The sequence below is a fragment of the Clavelina lepadiformis genome, chromosome 1 (genome assembly GCF_947623445.1).
Source record: "Clavelina lepadiformis chromosome 1, kaClaLepa1.1, whole genome shotgun sequence".
Taxonomy (NCBI): Eukaryota; Metazoa; Chordata; class Ascidiacea; order Aplousobranchia; family Clavelinidae; genus Clavelina; species Clavelina lepadiformis.
The window spans coordinates 12,271,601-12,277,816 of NC_135240.1; the positions used below are offsets into that span (position 1 = coordinate 12,271,601).

General features: G+C 34.2%; 1 protein-coding gene across 1 annotated transcript in view; it reads right to left on the reverse strand.

The window, feature by feature from the left end:
- The window catches only part of LOC143450867 (glucagon-like peptide 1 receptor), a 29,543-nt gene extending 26,632 nt beyond the window's left edge, over positions 1-2,911 (reverse strand). The window contains exon 1 of the mRNA XM_076951649.1: positions 2,725-2,911. The gene's annotated coding sequence lies outside the window, so the exon portion shown is untranslated. The remainder of the gene's footprint in view (positions 1-2,724) is intronic.
- Between the last annotated feature and the right edge of the window lie 3,305 nt (positions 2,912-6,216).

The following is a 6,216-nucleotide window of genomic DNA, read 5'->3' on the forward strand; positions in this document are numbered from 1 at the left end:
GGGACTGTGCGTCTGGCAACGTAGTTTATTTTTGAAACATGCGTTTTAATTTCACCAAAATCATGTTTTCGGTCAAAAAACAAAATTTAAATGAATTCAATGATTGAAATTAATTATTAACACAGTGAAAGCTGAAGACGCCACAATAAACAACGTTAAAACTCAAACTATTAAAACGGTCATTAATAACGTATGGAAAAAGTTCCCTTTGCCTCAAACCACAACAAAATATTTACAGAATTCAATCGTTAACGTTCTCGCAAAATTTGTAACATGAACGCTTGCGAGTTTTAAACAAAAACTATATCATTTTAAGACCAAATTTTGTATTTTATCATTAGAAAAAATAAGGGAAACAAGGCAGAAATTATTTAAAACGCTCGAACGACATATAAACAATGACTTCGAAAAAGTAAAAAGCCTATTAGGAAATAACATAAAGGTTTTGAAATTAAATAAGCCGAATTGAGTTCACCGAGAGCAGTAAATAGTTAAAGTTTTACCTGAAGTAGCTGACTAACACACTTCAAGTTAACGGTTATTATGGAAAATTCTTGTCAATAATTGAAATATTTGTTGACTCGCCAAAGTCTTGAAAATCTATTATTAACGGAATTACTAACACGCGTCGACAAATCTGTTTATAGGCTACATTTTAAAGCTAATATTTCAGCACATACCTGTAGGCCTACAACAAGCGTAAAACAATTGGTAAGTAGAGAGCCAATCTTGGGAAAGATATATTTGGGCTTAAGCGTTAGCGTGTAGTGCTTTTACATGTGATCGTATTTGATAGAAAAAGCTATCATAGGCCATGTGTGCAATTCGTATATGCAATGGTAGAGCCTTTCACACATCATTAACAAGGCAAAATAGAAAGTGATTACTGTACTGAAGTCATTTTGAACCAAGGCCAGGAAGCTCAATAATTTTGGCAAAGCTTTTTTCTCACCATTTTCAATGAAGCTCTATCCTTTCCGCTTTCTTAATGGTGCGTAAAAAGCACTATCATATATGTACTGGGTAGGAATAGGACAACACGAACCCAAACCCGAATAGATTCTTCGAATATTGCCTCTGTGGGAGATTCGGGCGAACTCGAATACTGACAATGGTGAACCCGAATACTATACTACAGTACTTACAAATTTATCGACTTCAGTATGAAATAATGATCTATTTTCCTGGTTTAAGCTAAACTAGAGTTAACATTTCTTACCGGAAATTTTACTTAAGGATTTTACTTTTCAAATCGCCATTTAATTATTAATTTTTAGTAATTACGTCACGATACAAGCAAGATTCGGCAAATTTTTGACAAAATTTTATCATTTGGTGCTGACACGAATAGATTCGGGATTCGTTCGGGTTGATCTATAACATGTTCGGATTCGCACGAACCCGAATAATTGTCTTCGCGGCATATCCCTAGTACTGGGCATTATGTCGGCATACTGAACAGAAAACAAATGATCAGAAAAGTTGGTAAGTAAGTAGAGGTTACAATGTTGTGGTACCTGTAAAAAACATGAAAAGTCCATGAAGATTTTGATTAAATCGCCAAGAATCGAACCTAAAGCATCACAGCAACAAAGTTTTTCTTCCAACAAAGATTACGAATATTTTCCTTCGTTGTTGTTTATGGCGCCGATAAAAACCAAAGTGTATTAAGATCATAAACTGTTGATTCACGCAATCATCAAAGTGTATTCTAACAGTTTAATCTTACCCGAAAAGTTATATTCTATGTTGACTAATTACTTGATACATATCACATATAGGTGGTCAAAGCATATAAGCATAGTACGTACGTGCATGCCATTTTTCAGCTGTGTTTTCAGAACCTAGGTTACGCTTATAAAAGTTTTTCATGTTAAGATGTCACCATGTTGATTTCAGAGTCATATTTATCGCCACTGATTGGATATGACATTTGTAATTAGCACGTTTGCGTCACATGTAGGCCTACTTCACCTTGTTTCATTTGATTGATTTTTTCTGAATTTAAATGTTATAATTATAACACAATAACCTAAACCTACCCTAAATCTAACTTCTATTGTAAATCGTACTCCAATAAAACCTTAAATGGGTAAAATCAACTTTTTGCATTTTCTCTCTCCTAACTTAACCGCCTATCTTTAACAACAGGCTGCGTGCCCTGCATATGGTTAATTAGTCACTTCGTTAAGGATAAATGCTTGTGGCAAATTTTGCTACCTTATCCCAAATCATGCAGTCTTAACTACGCTTTCTAAAACCGTCTAAAAACTACAATTAAACATACACCATTTCGCAAGTTTATGAGGTAAGCCATGCATACAGAGCACGTTCGTCAGTCCAAAAGCAAGGATTGAAACAGCACCATTATGTCGTCACAATTCCTTGTAGCATATGAATCCTAATGCGGCGGGACCATGCTACCATGGCGATGTTTGCCAGCGGTTCCATTGGAATTGCACAATTGCAAAATTGCATTCTTGGAAAATAAAAATTTACACACATGCTCGTTTGATAAACTTTCACAACAAATTACGCTGATGTGTGCAAATACGCGTGGCTGCAATACCATGGTTTTATGGTTATCCTTGCCAACTTCTGCACATTTGGTGAATAGGGCATAGGCTTAGAAATGTTTGTCGGTACAATTAGCATAAAAATAATGTTATAAGTAAATATTCTTAAGAGAAGAATGTTTCACCTATTACGATTGACCATATTCACCTTGGTTAATAGCAAAACGTTCAGCAACATTCAGGCTGTACTTTCGCACGACAGCACGGGCTTTTCTCCAACTTTTTCGCCGTTAGCCAATACCCATTGCTTCTTCTTTATTGTAATAGCACTGGTGATATATTTCAAACGGTACATTATAATGCTCTTTCTATAACTGGTCTTGTGTGCCCATAGCTCATTTCTCGTTAGCGTTACAACTTACAAACCATAATGAAGGCTTTCATTAGTTCACTGGAAAAAATCATATGTTTGAAGTAATTTTTCACAGTTCACTGTTAATCTACCCGAAATGTTATAACAAGGTAAACCTAACCTAAATCTACCCTCTAATCTAAACGTACATCGAATTACTTGTAAACCGACTAGCTGTATTCGCATGCCCATTGTCCTAACGATCTAACATCCTACCCAGCTTAACTGCCTATTTTCGACAGCTATTACATGCTTTTACTGCAAACACGCCGTCTCTCAATTCGCATTTCGTATGGTGACATCATAATATAGTTATGCCATTTGATTCCTTAGTAACAATTAAACTCGATAATGGTTTCAAATCTTCAAAAGGATTAGGTTTAAACCAGCGGTTCTATAACTTTTTTCATCTGTTTTCCCATATACAGTATACACCAACTACCAAACCCAAATTTTCCCCCTTTGGTTTCTAACAGTTTTTTTTGGCTAGAGCTTAAGTAACCTCACTTCTAAATATAATCAAATGTAAACAACTAAACACTTCAATTTAACCAATTTGTTGTGATCAAATCATTACATTTCTGATATCTACCACAAATGCAAAGTATACACAAAGCTTAATAATATATAATACTGTATTTGAATTTTCTTAACGTCAATTCAAATGTAAGGTGGCTACATCTCTTTGGGTGTATGAGACGATTGGGCAGTGGCTGCACTGCAAAATGCGTATTAAAAGGTAATAATCTGTAGCGTATAATATATGTCCACTTAGAACAAAAATTCTTTTGTGACTACGATTTTTATGTACAAAAAATGTATAGGTTAATATTAAGTATTTCCCACCTGACCTTGCAAAATTTCCCACCGGTTAAGAACCGCTGGTTTAAACCATGGCTTATGATAATTAATTATAGTACGGATGTCTCGTTACAACTTAACTCCATTAGAACTTTGTTTAATCGCACTTCTGTTGGCTTTAACTTTTTGTTTTCACTTGTTTTCAATCCGTCATGTTCAATCTGATATAAAAAATTGATGTCGTATCGTCAATACTGGCTGGCGTATAAAACAAAAAAATCAATTTTATAAGATGTGCGATATGAGATGTCATCGCTATGTATCATAATAAAAAACAAAGTTTCATTTTATTAAATTCCAATTTCATGTTAATAATTTATCAATCTCGTACTTCTATTCTGGTATACTCGCATTTTCTATTTTTCAATTTGATATTTTTCAGTTTTGGCGTTTTTCCTGGTTTTGTCAGCATCAGCATGCCTCCTATACATTGTCGCCACACGGCAAGCGACATTACATGTGGAAAATGCATGAATATTTAAATTGTATTCGTTTTCAACGATAAGATTTAGAAGTTACTGTTAAAATTTTAACAAAAAACACAACATGCTAAATTAAACGAAAAAAACATCAATGAAAAATAATAGATGAATATGTGCTAAAAGTTTATTTATTATAATCTCACAACAAGCTGGCATAAAACGCATAAGTATAAGCTTCGCTGACGTATAAGCTTATTAGTATTCAAATGCTACTACTGGAGGCTTAGCAGTTGTTATATGGATGCAAAATAACAGTAAATATTATAGACAGCTGCTAGATTTGTTAAAACTACAGGTCAAAAATACCAAATTGGAATTAACCAAACGGGAATTAAGAAACATTTTGAAATTACCAAGTTTGTAACAAAACGGTTTGAAATAACCAATACAAAAGATGATAAATCTTAGGGTGACACTCAACGGCAGTTATAGATTTTCAAATTTTAAAAAATTGCTGTCAGTGAGTGTCTGGTTTTGGTAAATTCGCGTTGACGTTTAATTTTTGGTTTATTTATTCTATGACTTGTCCATGAGTGCAAAGTAACAAGCTATACAACTGTATTAGGAACATACGACTTTTATCATTTTTGTTAAAATAATTTAAGCAATTTTGCACTTATTGTTGTGTTTTGTAGTATTGTGTTATTGATCAAAATACGCCAATCATCGTGAAAATCACACAATGCATGATTTCAACACTTTTCGGTGTAAAACTGCTTATACGCATAATATGAATTTCAAAAATACCTCTTTCGGCTGATGCTATGTAGGCTAAATATTGGAAATACTTGGTTATTATCAGAAGTCTTTCACACTGCATATATTCAGTGAAGTAAAAAATGTGAAGTTTAACGAAAATTGGAAGAAACAATATACTGTACTTTAGCATATCGTTATCTTTTACATCTTTATGTGCCTATGCACTTACTTGGACGTCACATCACTGGATGATGAAAAATATAAAAAGTTGAAGAGCTTTCTATAAGAATTATAACACGTAATACAAATGTACGACTTTTTGTAAAGTGGCAAAAGTTACATTCCACGAATGTACAAGACTAGCACTTTCTTTTATCTTTGGGTTTGGTGACACTTAATCACGCGACACTTAATCACGCGACACTTAATCACGCGACGCTTAATCACCGACACATAATCACTAGGACATTTAATCACGCGACACTTAATCACGCGACACATAATCACTAGGACATTTAATCACGCGACATTTAATCACACATTTTCAATGTTTATTTACATTTACAATTTACAGCAATGTTATGCATGGGAAATGTAAGCAACTGCACGAAGATAGACTAAAATCTCACTTGACAGATAACGGTCAAGTGTGTTTTGCACACGCAGTTTCAGTGCCTTGTACCGCATTGGAATAGAAGGTTGAGTACCAGCAATTCCTTGCAGAAACGTTGCACGTTGTGACAATAGAATAATGTTAGATATTAATATTACATAGGTTATACGTAGCAATGCAAAAGGACATGTTATTTCCTGATTGGCTAATGTGTTTGTATAAAAACTAAGGTTTGGTTAAAATCTCCCCTTCTTGTCTCTACACATAATATCAGTTTTACCTTCTGGACTGTTCATTACTGAATTGGAGTTATAGTTTTGTTTAAATGTGAAAAGATGATGAAAATGTTTCTATTGTGATACAACTTACTTCGGACAATATAACAATTAGACTTTATGAAGCTGGTGTTGATTTAAAGAAACATTATAGAGAAAGCCGGCGCAACGGAGTCAAAGACAATTGTAGGGGAGTTCTAAAAGAAAGACTAATAGCCTTTGGCTTTAGGCCAACCTTAAAAGCAATCCACATCGCCATTCCCACAGAGAGATGCACACGAGCTTGAATTACTGAATTTACCTCACGCTTTTCCGACATCCAAGTGATTATGTGTCGCGTGATTAAATGTCGCGTGAT